We start from the raw sequence: 16,925 nt of genomic DNA, 5'->3' as shown, positions 1-16,925 counted from the left end.
GATAGATAACATCTAAAAAGAGCGTGACAAACAAGTGCTTCTGTTGGGATTTTCGGCTTAGCAACCTGACATAGCAGCGACCAACTTCCACTCTGCAATTGAGAAATACGCGAATTGAAACAAATAGTTAGGTGCAAAACTTATTTGAATTTTTAACATTTCATACTGTTGAAGCCCTGCAGTCCCCTATGTTTGCTTCCATTAGGTAAATGAATTAAAAATTATGATATCTCATGGAAGAAATCGGCAAAAAAGTAAACAGCCTAAGCACGTAGTGTTCTACGCTCCGCTAAGTTTTGTCACTAATGACGGTCGAACGTTTATTTTCAGCCACCGGTTCATGGGAAGCAGCGTATTGTTCTCTGCCTCCGTCATATGGGAACTGCAGCAAGAAAATTCAGTCTTGGTATTATCACCCAAACACGAGGAACTGCAGGATGTTCACCTATACAGGTTGTGGTGGAAACGACAACCGTTTCACTTCAGAGACGTCGTGCCAATGGTATTGCCTACGTAAGTACACAACAGTAACATAAAATAAAACAAACATCAGCCGAACCCTTGTCGCGACGCCTGTCGGCGCTAATGCGTTTGAAATTGAATCAATATAGCTACACAGCGCATTGCACACCTTGCTAAACAAGTTATGTACCAGGTCTTTTTAGTGCAGTGGGATTCCTCTTTCGTGCTTGCCTACGTACATTCGGCTCCATCTAGTGGTGCCACCTCAAAGCCTAGCTGTGCGTGGCTTCCGAAATGCATGGCGGGCCAGTTCCGTGCGAACGTTGTGAAACACGTTATACGGCAGCTGGCCTGCTTGGCTGAGGTAACAGGCTTCGAAGCCAACCATCGAATCAACTTGGATCACTTAGTATGTGCCAATGTGTACATACGTGCCTCTCTTCAACGAAGTTCTTTCACGGGTCAGTGTAGAAGCGGGAGTGGGTATGCACTGCTATTCAAAGAAATCCTTTCACGCCGACTCGGAGCACTGGGTGTGTTCCACTCAGTCCGTGCTGGTCTTCAATGAAGCTCTTAGATGACAAGTTTGGTAGCTGGGTAGGTGCCAGTAGGTGTGTGCTGCTCTCCAATGAACACCCTTTGACGCCAAATTGGGTAACTATGTGTGCAACAGAAAATGTGCCGCTCTACAATGACTTAAAATTTTCCGATGCTTAGCGTAATCGAACCAATGTCACAAGGTTCCTCAAGCACAGAAAATTGGCCAAATTGCAGGACGTGCCACAAATGCACTGGGCAGGGACTGCTTCTCATTAAGCGCATTTTACGCCAATGCTTTCTCGAGAGGCGCGATGAATGCCCCGGGTATGCCATACTTTAATGAATATCTCGCAAACTTCGGTAACTAGGTACGTGCCACTGGCAATTAGGCCTCTCTACAATGCGTTTCTCCACAAAGTTCCGGAATTAATATCTCGAAACTGGTGTCATCATGAGAACTAATTCTAAGTGGATCCGCCTTGCCAGCTCCAGTGGCTACAATTTGTAAATTGCAATATGGGTCATCGGATAATTAGTTAGAAACTTAATTAGTGAATTTTTGGTAATTAGTCAATTATGCATTTCAATCTTTTCTGCAAGTAATGTCCGCCTCTTCGAGTAGACCAGCTCATTAAATTGATTTGGGCTATCTGCCACAGGCAACCTTAAATAAATTTTGAAAGTGCTCGCTGAAACACCCTGTATATATATAAATATGCTCGAATAGGTGATTTCAATCAAACCTGTCACTTTGTAAATTTGCTAACAGAGCTAACAACCTCTACGTTGCCCTGTCTTACAAAGAATTGCCCTATGTTAAAGCGCTGAAAGTGGTTATTGAACTTAATCTGCCAGGTGTTCTCACAAATGAACGTTGAGTGGTTATTTTTGCTTTTAGCTTTTGTTCTTTCTTGTTTTAGCTCTGTTTGCAACTTCACAAAGTGACAGTTCCATTGCGAGAACGTGTTGCTGCAGGCCGATATAGATAGTTACCCTGTTTAATAAAACGTTGCTTTGAAGGCAGCGCTTGTGTTCGTTCGTTTTTACTGCCCTCTTCTTGCTGTTGTGCAGTTTTCATAATAAATAAAAGGGTTGAGTCTGTCCAGGAGTTATTGCAAAGCGTCTTCTCTAATAATATTTTGTAGATCATCGGCCATATTTTACTATGAACATCTTCACAGGGGTTGCAGTTTATGCCTGGGCATTCACATCTGGGGTGAAGATGAAACGGAAACATCACTGATGAATATGACAACATGCAGCCTGTATGCCAAACCACGAGCAATTTCTGCTTCTTTTGTGTGTTGTATAGTTTTGCTAGACGTCAACTCACATTACAGCAAATTTCAGTCGAGATTTCTTCAAGACTTCTAGCGTTAGTCACAAAGGCGGTGTCATAATACGGTGACGCACTGACTGGCAGCCATGTGGATGGCTTGGATTGTCACGGCTAAAGCAGTATAGGGTCTCCTTCGCTCGTAGCAGTTGAGACTTTGAAATTATTGAAATACTCAGGGACATATACACAGGTAAGAGGACATGGAAACGCCTAAAGTACCAGACATGAAATCCATGAAGGATTCAAACACTTGTGTATCCCGTTCAGTCGCAAATTAACGCACTGTAAGCACCAATCCCTTAAATTCCATACGTAATCTCGGTGTAAAAATTGGTAGAAACAATTAAACCATAACAATCCATGAAAGAAAATATAGAGCGCAGCCCCCAATTGAGAGTTTGTAGTGGTAGTACTTGATTGTGTACGTATACTATGCGGCTATAGACACGTTCATTCTATTTTTGTTTTGTATGGTCAAACTTGCCGAATAAATAGCGAACTAACGTCATGCTAACTGGGGATTCTAATAACCCAGGAATAGACTGGGGAAGTTTTGCAGTCAAGAATATTGAAGTTAAAGGTTCACACATTCTTTATGACAATGTTTGGTTACTCGTTGACACAGATGCTGACGAAACCAACTCGCCTCCAAGGGTCATCATGTTCAGTGCTCAACTTAGCTTGTGTGTCCAGCTCCTTAACATTAGAAATAAGCATTGTAGAAGGTATATCTGACCACAATCTCATTCTACTAACATTTCATGATCTGAGTAGCCCCGTATCGCATGCTGGTGCAACTACATGCATATCGGTCAAAAACTATAGCAACTCGAACGACGAAAGTGTTATAGGCTTCCTTGAAGCATTGCAGGATGATTTATTTAATAAATCGACAGGTGTTGTTGATCTATGGCGGAAACTAAAAAAATGAGTCGCGCATTGCGAATCCACCTTTGTGCCCTCTAGGCTTAAAAAAAAACTAATCGAAAAACGCCATGGATGACGAGAAGTATAATCCACCTGAAAAGAAAAGTTCAGAGGATGCGCAAAAATGAAAACTTATCCGTTCTCTTCAACGAGCTTTCACGCCAGTTAAAAACGCAAATAAAGACTGCTAGAGAGAACTTTTTTTCGAACACATTGAGAGACTTTATGACAAATCAACCGTGCAAATTCTGGAAAGATGTATCCAAACCAGATAGCCCTGTGACTAAAATGGAAATTCCTGGTAGTTTCGTTGAAGATGCGCGTACTAATGCAAATGCTTTTAACACTTACTAGTCTTTACGCGTACGCATCCTTCACATCTACCACTAACAAACAACGAATCTCAGAGGCCAGACCTAATGATAACAGAAACTGGTGTTCATAATCTGCTTCTACAACTTGACGTTAAAAAGTCACATGCCCGGACTAAATTTCAAACACATTTCTTAGACGCTATAGTGCTCAGTTATCCCCCTTTCCTACAAAACATATTCACCTTATCATTCGAAACAGCCATTTTGCCTGCTGACTGGTTGTGTGCGAAAGTTATACGTATCCATAAAAGTGGCAACAAACAGCTAATACACGCCTACAGACCCATATCTTTAAGCATCACTTGGAGGATAACGACTTGCTTTACCCAAACCAACGCGGTTTTCTAAAGACCCTTTCGACCACTTCGCAGCTTGTAGAAATTAATCATGACTTTGCTACAGCTAGTCATTCTCGACAGCAAACAGATACAGTATTTATCGATTTCTCTAAGGCATTCAACCGCGTCCTACACTCGTTAATCATCGAATAACTTGAACCATTTGGCGTTAATTCAAAAATGTCACAGTTTCGCCCTAAGGGCGAAGCAATGAATGCGATAGCAACACAGCAATGTCATAAGAAGTAAGGTGAGCGGCTTTGGTAGCAATATGAATTGTAGTAAACATGAGCTGATTAAGTAAGCAGGTGGGCTGTGGCGTAAGTAGACCGACATGAAGAGAGACTCGATGACCACGAGAAGGCGCGTGTGAAACGGTGGTGTTGATGAGAAGCGCTTCCCGTGGGCAGCGCATGCGAAGGGACACACCTGTAGCGCTGTACTGCGGATCCGGGCAGCATTGCATGTGTAGCATGCGTTGGAAAATGTGACCCGACTATTACTAACTGAATGAACAAGCGTGGTGTGAGCGCGCACAAACAAACATGAATAGATCACACTGAATGACTGCAGACAACGACTGTGAAAACGCTGGCAGCAAGCGGATACGCCGCAGCGGGCGAAGGTACGTGCGGTCTATCGCTTCAACGGAAACTGAGCGGCGAATGCACAGCGCATACAAAGGTCAGAGCCGTGTGGAGATAAGAGACGATGCGGGCGAGCGACGAGCACGGTTGTTGCCAGAGTAGAAGTGCGCCCCCCCCCCCCCCCCCCGCTCCCTCCGGCGCTGGCTTCCCGCTTCCTTGCTTGCGCGTGGGAGATTGAGTGCGTTCGCTCTCCGTGATAGCGCGCGTCCCCGCACGCTTCCGCTCGGGCATACGGCGCGCGGCGAAGATTTTATCTATACGGGACCTCACGGCGACGGCGACGACGACGGCAGAAATCCGGTTGAAGTGTCTATATCATTGCTATCGCAATAAAATTGTCTCTTGGATTGCAGCTTATCTCATCAACCGTATGCAGTATGTTAGCTTTAATAAGTCTGAATCTGACCATGTTAAGGTGTTTTCTGGCATACCGCAGGGATCTGAACTAGGACCAACACTATTCCTAAATTACGGTAACCACATTTATACTCGCATGGAACCAGGTGTTACAATGAGACTCTTTGCAGACGACTGTGTAATATACGCTCTGGCTAATAAAGCGGGGTACCAAGCAAAGCTTAACAAACCTTAGAGAATATTGGCAACTGGTTTACTAGACATGGCATGCAAATCAACACCGATAAAACAATGTGCATTACGGTTACTCACAGAAAGACACCTCTCCATTTTCAGTACACGCTCTTCAGTACAGACATCAAACGGGTGAATACCGTGAAGTACTTGGGGGTCACATTAACGCAGTCATTAAATGTGGGATGTCCATATCGATCAAATTTCTAGACAAGCATTCAAGCAACTAGGTTTTTAAGGAGGTTTTTTAACTAGGTTTTCGATGTTAGAAAAAATCTAGAACAGGGCACTTAGATTGGTTTATTCAAAGTATGCCAGAATAGAGAGCGTTACTGCGCTGCCGTATGCAAGCCCGTATAGCAACTCTGGCTAGCCAGCGTAAGTTGGCCTCCCTAAAATTTCTTTTCCTTCTTTCTAACAATTTAGGTAAATATAAATGAGGAAGAATACTTGAAATCTCCGAACCGTCACTCGAGTAGCAATAAGCACGAGAAATGTACCCCCCTCCATCCCACGCTGTAACACGTTTAAGTATTCATTTTTCCCTTTATATATCGAAATGTGGAATGACCTGCCGAATCACATTGTCAATGCTGAATCAGTTGACCCATTTTTTTCACTTGCAGAATCTTATTTTGACTTCCTACATTAAGCCGCTAGTTTTCGGTGCGCAAAGAGAAGCGAAAAGAATGCATCGCGAATATATTTACACGTTCCTTTCAAACGATTTTTCCTTTTTCTTCTTTGTTTTATCTCTATATTACTGCTTTCACACAGTGCATAACCTTTTATTACCGCATCCTTATTACACATGTATCCTACACATGTTTACAAATACTGCTATTTCCACTGAAATATTCAAAAGTATAGCCCATTTATTCTTTTGTTGTTGGCGTCCATGCTTACAATGTATTATGCCTTTTTAATTTTTGTTCTAAATTAACATGGAACCCTCTGTACATTGTATGCCCTCTCCTGTATAGGCCTGAATAGGCTAACAGTATTGAATAAATAAAATGAGTAAATAAATCAATATAACAGAAGGGCAATTAACATGAGGTTACTGTAATAATGTAATGCTGTAATGCAATGTAATGTAATACTGTAATGCTGTAATATCTTCGATAAGGCAGAAAATGAGCGCGCTCACGCTAATACTGTTCAAGCGTTCACCTAAAATTAGGTTGAAATTATTTCTACCAAAGCAAGCTCGCCAAGTGCAAGTAAATTTCACGCATGTTTTCGTATAACATGAACAAAATAGTATTTAAGCCACACCTTGCAAGTTAGCAACATTGTGTACCGGCTGCACAGAGAATCGCTTAACATACATTAGTCCCACCTTCAACTCCTTAACACATTATACTTGTATAAAATGGTATGTAGTTGAAACAAGGTGTAACTGTGTAAAGCATTATGCATATAATTTTCCCTCAAATGTGCCCTAAAACCCGGATCAATACGTATGGAAAAACTAAGTACATCATGACGGAGTGAATACGAAGGATAGAACCACAGGTATATGGACAAAGCAAACTGACCTCCCAAATTGTTAATTGTTCACTAGTAACATAGGAAACAATCCCCAAGCTAAAAAATCGCCTTAATGGAATACAACAATTAGGAATGTCTGTTCTGTCACGGAATTTGCGTCTTACAGCGTCTCTTTTGGAGGTTTTAACTAAATCGACATTTGCTGGGTCCAGGTAGCTGTTGCCAAATTTCGTGCCTGGTTTCTGTCTGTGGCATCAGCGAAAACACGCGTGCTTTAAAGGGCGAATTGCAAATGTTGTTCAACCTAAACTTTATTTATTTATTTTCAGCATCAAACAAACTGAAAAAAGCTGTTTGCAGCCGACACAGACACGCGGAAAAGTGCAATGGCCGAACGGAGCGATGGTACTTTGACAGCATGAACAACACCTGCCATGAATTTAAAGACGGGTATTGTGGGCTTGTCCCGAATAGGTTCCGTAGCTGTGAGGAGTGCTTCACGAGATGCAGCGGTATGTTTGCTACTTTTATGCTGAAGAGATTGAAGCGAGCATATCGCATGTCGCCTATGAATATTGGTGAACTGTGCACTATGTTCTTCTCAACCCTTTATTCATGAGTGTTGCCTGCAGCAACATGCCGGATTTTTTTTTATTTTGTTGCCGAGTTTTAGTATTGAGTACGAAGTTTCCTGCGAAATGTATTCGGCAAACACTGAACGACAGGCAGGAAGTGTCATTTGTTGGTTTAGAGCAGGACCACGGACGAGGAATAAGTTAGACACACGACTTCCTGTCTTTTGAAAGCAAGGTCAGAGGATACAGGCCGATGCAAGATATCTAACTGTGGTGGTGTCGTACGTGTTGTAAAGCAAATGAACTGAATACCTTTGGTTCACATATGATGACAGCTGTCTAGACAAATTAAAAACGCAGCCTTAGGTGGCTTGGGGTGAAGCCCACTTCTAGTTTGCCACCTGGTGTTGTCCCCCTATTGCTGAAAAAATTTTGTGAAAATATTTTTTTCTTTTTGTTGATTGAGCGTAACTTCATGTGTTTTGCAGATTTAAATAGAAAATAAGAATTTTTTCTGGTTTTTTATGTCTCGTAATTGAAGGGTTAAGAATAAGCAGTCTAAATTACACATGTAAGTTTTATGATTTGCTTCTCATCGACAGCCTGCAATGAAACTAAGGTCAAACATTGCTCTTCTACATTTACATTGCTGCTGAAGGTGTGAAATCAGGCTATCGCGATAAGTTCTATCATGTCGTATCACTTGCAGTTGGCCCGTAGTGTACCAAGGAAATATTAAAATTTAGTGTACTCCCTGGAGGAATTCCGAAGCATGCACAGAAGAGCACAGCAGCTGTGCGCTAAGAAGGAAGAGGTTTAAGCACAATTGTACTAAATTCACAAGAAAACTTTGAAACTATCAAATATTCCGTGTTCTGTAAAGACGTTCATGAAGAACTATTTCCGAATAGGATGCATAAAGCGCTCTCTACAGCTCTATAAGGAAGTATGAACACGGATTTTGCTGATCGCTACAATGTGCTGCTGGAACATTTTGACAGACTAAGGGAGAGGAATGATAGAACAATGCGACGTTATACCATGTGTGTGTGTGTGTATTTTTTAATGTTAGAGTGGATATTCTAAATAAAGCTGCCGCGTTTCGGCCTTTCAGGTACATCTTTTGAGCAGGCGGAAGAGTCGTGCTTCAGACATGGGGCGGTCCTGATAGCTATGTAAAAATACTCCATAAACAACATTAGAATACCTTATAAGAAATCCTTCTCTGAGATTTCTAAAACATTGCATGGTGTTACACTTCATATTACTCAACGTCGTAAATTGCGGGGTATGTGTTATGTCCAAACAGAATTCGAATACTTTCCTTAGCGAAGTTTCAAGATGAATATCATAATCGTGGTCTTCTTCTTCTTTCTGGTGTTTTACGTGCCAAACCAGCTTTGATTATTAGACACGCCGTAGTGGAGGGATCCGGAATAATTTTGACCACCTGGGGTTCTTTAACGTGGACTACAACGCAAGCACACGCGCGTTTTTGCATTTCGCCTTCATCGAAATGTGGTTGCCGCGGCCGGGATTCGATCCCGCGACCGCGTGCTCAGCAGCGCAACGCCTTAGCTGACTGAGCCACCCCAGCGGGTCCTAATCGTGGTACTAATAGTCAAATTTTTGGTTAAGATGTACCATTTCACTATTACTATAATTTATTATCGCGATTTCTACTTAAAAATGAATTGAATTTTGAAAAGTAATTGATTATGTAAATCTTTTAGGCTAGCAGCTACGAAGACTTAGCGTTTTGTCGTGCCAGGCCTCACCGTGAGACAATTCAGCTGAACAGAACTAATTTAGTTATATGCATTATGAAGCCTTTAAGCAGCTGGTAAGTCTAAACATTAAAACACACACTAAAAGTTTCCTGGCACTCAGAATTTTTTTCACTGGCACTGAACACTTTTTTCTCCAAACTGGCAAACGCAGCATTGGGCAATAAGCGAATATTCTTTCACTTAAGGAGGCGCACTTTCTATAAATATAACGTACACTTCTCGTCCGCATTAAAGGTTCTCGCTAAGAAATTATTCGTTTGATTAGCAACATAGTATTGATATACTCTCTGCGTGTTAGTTTAGCTGATGTTACTAAAGTTTCAACTGCAGCTTGTTGGTAAAAGGTACTAAAGTAATTTGTCGCCCATAATGTGTTAAAGAAATTATTTCTCGGTGAATTGTGTTATGCCCTGACATACAACTTTTATTATTGTATATTTTCATAATTGAATAATGCTAATCGAAAAAGTCTTACAATCTCACGGAATATTATTTAATATTTTTGGAACCCGGCGAATGCCGCAAGTAGGCAATGTTATTTCATGCGGCGAATGAAAACGCAAAAAGAAAACTATGGTTATACGTGCCAAACTGGCCATATGATTCTCGGGAATGCCGTAGTGGATTAATTTTGACCCTCTGGATTAATTTTGACCACTTACAGTTCATTAACGCGCATCTAAATCTAAGTACATTGGTGTGTTCTGGATTTCGCCCTGATGGAAATGGCGCCGCCGTGGCTGGGATTTGGTCCCGCAACCTTCTGCATAGCAGCCCAATACCATAACCACTAAGCAAACACGGTGGGTAGGATAAAGACGCATTTAGAATGCATTTCTTAAGACAACAAGTCCTCACGTTTTAGCAAGATTTGTGTGCCGTACTGTACTACATAAAGCCAACAGACAATGAAGCCAAGGAAAGCATCGGGAAAATTAGGTGTGGTTGAAATTAGAATGAAATTGGAACTGACTACGCTGTTTAACGTACAATGTATATTTTATACACCTCGTTCATCTGCGAACGTTGCATCAGTTGTTCAGGAGATCAAATGTGCACGTGCTTCATGCTGTTTCGTCCGAGTATTTCTAGAAACCCTTCATTCCAGCAGAGCGTAAGCGTTTGTCTTTGTAATCTTTCTCTGTTTTCCGCATCCACTTGACGATGGTGGTCTGCGCATCGGGAGACGATGTCTTCCCGAACTTGGGACCGAAACACAACCGAGTGAGCCGACCAAGGACACCCCGTCATTCTTTTTTTGGCGTGGTGACTACTTTGACGGCGACGCAGCCTCAGTGGTCTTCCAAAGAATCATCAACAGAAAAGATGGCCTTGGACAATAACATTACAATTGTGTCAAGCCGCCGTCTGATGGAAAAGTTGACAAGGAATTCACCAACTAACAACTTGCTACCAGAAAAGCGAGTACCAAATCGCACTAAACTAACGATTTTGTACAATCCACAGTTACGGACGTCTTTACCTCCATAAACCGACAAAACTTGTCAGGAATATGTTGAGTGTGTGGCGCCACGCCAAGCTGAGCCACCTTGAATTACCACCCGGTAGAACATTCCGTTTGTTGCGATATCAATTATGTAGACACTCCAGGCACATTTCCGCCGTCGGCGTCGCTGTGATGTTCTCTATAAAGTTCAAGTGCGATAACACCGTGGCCGCGCGCCTTATGCTGTAGGTGCTAGTGAAAGCATGCAAGGGTGAGCCGATGATGGCAGCTTGACCTCGCGCGCGCAGCGAGGAAGGCGTGAAGGAAGTACCGGTGGAGTAGGGTTTTTCTATTCCAGTGGCGGCTGCCTATGGGCGCGGCGGAGCGCGGCCGCACAGGCCCCGTCTTCAAAGCGATCTGCGATAAGTACAGAGTCTAGGTGTGCCGAGGGCTCATAGCTTCGTGTACGGTGTGCTCTCACCGTTTAGTTTGCGTTGAAGCAAGAGGCAGGAGTGAGCTGAATTCACTTACTGCTGCTGCCGCTCTTCCTCACGAAAGCGTTTTGACAAGTGAGTGTCGGCACTCGTCGAGTAAGATGTCTTTATCTTTGCCTGCGCGCGCGGGACGCCATGCTTGCTAATTTAGTTTGAAAACAAATGTTTACGAGTTTATACGGCTGACAAAACTACCTCTGCTTCGTATAGCTGTCTACTAATTTGCTATCGCAATCGATGCTTAGCCTTTTGGGCGACACAGCGACTTTTTTGTGAAAACTAACCCACCCGCGAAAATAGATACCTTAACATGACTTAAGGGGAGGCGGGGAAGGAACCACAACTGGTTTGATTTCCGATGTGGCCCAGGAAATAACGGACGTGGATCCTGCAAAATTTGCAGTTCTACCAGTCGTATCTACCTGTTGTTAAAACCCATCGATTTGGAAGGTCAAGGCGCATCAAAATGACTATTGAGTCAGAAACCCTTGATTTTGCAAGTCTAAACAAGCTACTTCAGGCATTCAGCATGTCCTACGGGCCAGAAAAAGTGCAGCGCTATGGGTGGATAAGATTGGCCTCTTATCAGCAAAGTCTCAAAAGTAATGTAACGTACAAACAACGTGGTGAATCCCATGAAGGCGAGTGCTGCCAGGCGGTGGCGAAGTGGTGGAACTGCTCCAGCAACCACGAGACAACATCAGAATTACACCGGAAGATTAAACATGAAGTGAGCACTTTTCAGGACATTACTCAGGGCTATTCTACGCACAGAGAAGCTGCAACGGCTCGCGGCCGCCCCGGGCGCCATTCAAGACAGGCACCAAAGGCCCGTAGAATGTCCCATCGAGATGAAGTGTCACTTCCACACCACCCTTCTATCCAACCATGTGTGTCGTCCTTCATCACTAAAAAGGTAGCCCAAATCCAATTGATTCATTGGCAACGGTAGTGGAAGGCGTTCATTTTTAGTGACCGGCTTCGACGTAAAACAGCCTTCGGTGCCGTCCAAACCCACGCGCTCCACACCACACTGCACTGAACCTTTGCACAAGGTAGGGAAAAAAACAAGCTGACGAACCTAATCGTTCTCTCAGCTAGTATGAAACGGGAACTAACGGTAAAGAGGCGAGTTAGGGCGTGCAACAGAATCAACTGAATTCTATGCGCGTGGTACTTTACGAGTTCCATTTGCCGGCTGCTTAGTTCGTTCGACAGGGGCTGGTCGTACTGTAGCCTCTCAGTCCAGCTCTTCTGTAACAGTTTACGAAACTCGCACTTGATGAGCCTTCGTAAGCCTGGGAAGGAGCGCCACTCACCAGTTTAGTCTTGTGATGCGTATGGATTTTCGACAGGCCTCTAAGAAACTTCCTTTGCGTGTGAGGTCGATTAACAAGATATGCAACAATCTTCATTCAGGGAGATTCTGGAATATTTCCAGGGCAGCAATGGGGGCCCGTGCCTTTAGTAGTCGAGCAGGATCGTGCATGAAGCATCCCTCTATTATGTCTTCACCATCATACATTCTATCTCTTTCCCTTCTCCTCTCATGCCTGTGCAGAGTAGCAGGCTAGAGCATACTACCTCAGTCGGGCCTCTCTGCCTTTCCTTAAATAAAATCCTCTCTTCCCTTCCAGCGTCAAATTTTCTTCCTTGGAAAATTCTGCCTCTCGCATCTTTGAAAAATAAATGTCTGCTGTTCGTCGCTGGTTCTGTCAAATACCAACTTCTATTTATTCCTAGACAACCACCGGGGTTTGCACAACCTATTCGACACGCCTTTTTAAACTGTTTGCCTCCTGTTCATATCGTGAAATTGTTACAAGTTCACCGCAATCTCCTCTCTCTTCTTGGCCTTTATGGCAGCCAAAATATCTCTTATACAAGCGCTCAGAAGTCATTGTCGCGCTTTTTTATCACGTCTTGATTTGCAAACAACTTGGAGATCCTGTTCGTAAAAAAAAAAACTACCTCTGGAATTTACAGAACAAACCGCCGTGATCTTTATTTACCTCCAAATATACCAGATATTGTTTTGACAGATTACACAATCTAAGGTAAAAGTCTTCTGAAATGTCACATTGCATAAACGTTTTGGTTTTATTTTCTGTTCTTGCAACCATTGTTTGCACACAGTTTTATATCAGTTAATTTTAACTAGTGCGTCAACGTATGTGATCTGATGAAGAGCACTTAACTCTTCAGCCATTTTTATATTGTCTTTTTCCTGTGCACGTCTTGAGAAGGCGTATCTGGAATAACTTAAGTTTTCACTAATGCTCTGCGTGCCTTGTGTGATAATAATTTTTGTGTAAGGCTAACCTACCAACTTATCTCCCCAGTTTCGAGGAAGCGTGACTCTTACTCCGATCTTTCGAACTTCTGGTCTGGTCACATCATGGAAAGAACTCTCGTTTAGCCATGTTGCTTTTCGTCATTTCATTCGGGTTGTACTACTTAAAGAACGTTGATTGTTTATCTGTTAACTAGGTTAACTATTCTCCTCCGTCTGTATATGCTAGTTTGAAAGTTGAGTGAATTAATCTTCACCTCTCGTACTACACCCACACATAAACACAAACACACACACACATATTTATATATCATATTCACTACTATCGAGCTTACGGAGACCATAATTGGGGAAATGTTACAAGAATCCTTCAAAGTCCGTCCATCATTTATGCCACAATCTTGAAAAAAAAGAGAATTATTTGTCAATATATATGTGGTAACTCTTTCTTATTGCGATATTCTGCTTCTTAACCTAACATACAAGTATATGAGACCAACACGAGGTTGTGGCTAACGAATATTTGACCGTTTCTTTTCCCGATGTTGTCATTCATACACACATCAGTCATTTGTGTTATAGCGAAGCAGGCCTTTCAGATTCCAGGAGAAGTCGCGCGGAAAATTTCAGAGCTCATTGTAGTAGCATAGTTGGTGGTCATAAAAACTCGAAGATTAAGGAACAAATTTTCATAATTACATTTCAACCACACTGAGTCTATAAGGCGCTTAATATGCATATTTTCAGTGTTTTATTACATGTTGCATTTCTTTTCTGATTCTGCTTTAGATGCTGATCCAAACGTTATATGCGCTGCTCCTACTAACACAAGAAATGCATAGTAAGCAGCTACTTCTTACCGATGTTCCAGGACACTTTCCCAGTGCCTTATTCGAAGAGCATCATCACTTTCAGCCAAAACTAATAAAGTTCATCACACACATTATTTGAATACGTCTGCTCAAATGCTTTGCACCCTTGTCACAACACCAAAAACTGAATTTGAATTGCAGCGGATGCGGTCACGGCAATGTGAGTATTGTCACATACCTGTACTAGAAGATTATTTCCCGCTGCCTCCTAATTCTTTCACATTTTTTTTTCGAAGTTAGGTGCTTTTGACCATGGAATTGTCCAGTCTACCATAAAAGTCTATAGGCTGTAGCTCTCGTCCGAGAGCGCCTTGTACGGTTGCTACAATTATCGCCGACCTGTCGATTGCAGTAATATCCTAGTCCATACATCCCACGAGCGTGGTGAGCAGTGCGCAGTGCGAATGCGGGTACGCTGGTACTTTCTTCTGAGCACAAATTTGGCATTTGCAAGGTTTTCACATAAATTCAAGATGATTGCTGGGGCTGTGATTGCAGGGAGCACGAGACCACACCGAGGGTGGCGTACTCACGCTTGTTGCTCTTGCAGACCACTGTCACCGGTGTGGTCTTTCCCGCCTTTCTCGAGTGAAAACACTGTCGACCAGCTTACGACAAGGATTCTTCCAGCGTACTAGATGCCGCTTCTGGATGAAAACAGCTGGCTCATCTGGCAACACGGATCCACTTCCAAATTCACTGAGGTGACAGGCGGAAGATATAAAGGGCCGCTTCCCGCCCTTCAATTTGGGCACGACATCGTATCGAGGATGGCGTGCTCATGATTGTTGTCCTTGCTGGCCACTATCACCGGTTTGATTCTTTCCGCCTTTCACAAGTCGAAACAAGAACCGCCTGTCCACCACCTTACGCCAATGACTGTTCCAGCGTACCGGATGCCGCTTCTCGGTGAGAGCCGCTGGCCCACCTGGCAATACGAATCCATTTCGAAAGCGACTGAGGCTACTGGCGGAGGATATAAAGAGTCGCTTCCCGCCCTACAGTTGGGACATCGCACCGAAGATAGCGTATTCACGCTTGTTACTCTTGCAGGTCATTTACTTTAACCGTGCAGCTCGCTTTAGGTGCTCGAAATTACTGTTTCCTAGCGGTCTCCAGCCCACCATGTCTGACTGATTTGCGGCAATAGAGGATAAACTTTTTGTCTGCTATGTGTTGTCCTTTATTTTATCTTTTAGTTATGATTTCGCGTGACGTGGAATCTAATTCTGGTCCCATGAACAAGGCCGAAGCTGATGCGTTTGCCCAGGCCCTGAACCCCATATAGAAGTTTAAAAATGACCTTACCCTTCTGTTAACAGAGCTAAAAGGTAGTCCTGAAAAGCAGGCTGCCGCTTATGATGAAATTAAGCAACTAAATGCTAGAGTGGCAACATTGGAAAATTCTATAGCATCGCCGGGCAATGTGAAAACCAGGACAAAGGCTGATGCGTGCCATGTCGTCTCAAACCAAATGACGGCCATACAAAACCCAGCCTAAATCAATATAAAGCATATCCTAAATTATATTGCATTGCCCGACGCACAGAAAAGGATAGGTACTTTTCAAACGACCTTCCACAAAACTCAAGGAAAATCCAAGAAATTTTGGAAAACAATAAGCCCTAGTCAAGAGAGTAATCGCATTCTGTTGCATCATGATAACGCAAGCGCTTTTTCTGAGAGTGAGTGTTCAACGATTTGATTGATGTGTAGTTTTTATTGGCGCAAGGGCTGGCCAAACAGCGCCATGCACGTAGTGATGAGTAATGAATGGTCCGTTAATAAATCATGAAATGGGTTAAGAATGGTGGATAAATGTGGCTGTAAAGGGGCCTAAAATGAATCACTGCAATATACTGAGGATATAAATATACTAAAATGATCGCAATGATTTGTGATGTGCGCTATGATAATAAAATATCTGCGATGAAGAATGCTTAGCATGTCGTGGAGGTGACAGCAGCACTAGTACCTCACAAAGCCCTTGGGGGCAAGGGCTGGTAGGCACGTACTTACAAATATGACTGTATTGCAGCGGCAGCCTCCAAAAGGAGGCCGTGCTACAAGTATTCGGGCCAAATGACTTTTAAGATGTCGACTTCGGCTAAAAATTTTAGTACTGTTTTAAAATCAAAACGCGGTTCATTGCCCAGAAAAAATGCTGGGTGTAAAGTTAAGCGGTGATGGTATGCGAAACTGAAATACTTTTTCCTCTCTGCTTCTACCTCGGGGCACTCAAGAAGAACATGGAGGAATGTAAGACTATCGCCACACTTTGTACATGTCGCTGGATCGCTTCCATTCAGTAGGAAAGAGTGAGTGCCGTAAGTATGCCCTATTCTTAAATTACAAAGACGCACTTCCTTTTGTCTTGCTGTTCTCTCAGATATCCAGTTCCCTAACTTTGGTTTTATGATGTGCAGCTTATTTAATAGTTCGGTATCCCACTGGATTTGCCAATACTTCCTCAACTGATGTCATATGAAGGGTTTGAGGTCTGTGACTCCTATGGGCATATTTATATCAGTATCACTATAGGCTACTGACGTAGCATTTTCGTCGGCAGCTACATTGCCTACTATGCCTCTGTGGCCCGGTACCCAGCAAAGAACAATGACTTGGTTGCACATGTACGCTGTACATAGCAATGAGTACAGTTCAATAAAAACAGGGTTCTTTTGTTTTTGTAACCTCATTAAGCCTCTAACGACGCTCAATGAATCCGTGAATACAATAGCT

The 16,925-nt window shown here is 43.0% G+C and overlaps 1 long non-coding RNA gene across 1 annotated transcript; it reads left to right on the top strand.

Annotated features, from left to right (window-relative positions):
* The first annotated feature begins 365 nt into the window (after positions 1 to 365).
* LOC125947296 (uncharacterized) lies at positions 366 to 14,234 on the top strand. The gene is made up of 3 exons (XR_007468166.1): positions 366 to 513; positions 7,042 to 7,224; positions 14,101 to 14,234. It is a non-coding gene; the product is annotated as an uncharacterized LOC125947296 (long non-coding RNA).
* Positions 14,235 to 16,925: the final 2,691 nt, after the last annotated feature.

The sequence above is a fragment of the Dermacentor silvarum genome, chromosome 7 (assembly GCF_013339745.2).
Source record: "Dermacentor silvarum isolate Dsil-2018 chromosome 7, BIME_Dsil_1.4, whole genome shotgun sequence".
In the NCBI taxonomy this organism is placed as follows: Eukaryota; Metazoa; Arthropoda; class Arachnida; order Ixodida; family Ixodidae; genus Dermacentor; species Dermacentor silvarum.
The sequence above is the reverse complement of the archived record's forward strand: the minus strand, read 5'-3'. Positions and strand labels throughout refer to the sequence as shown.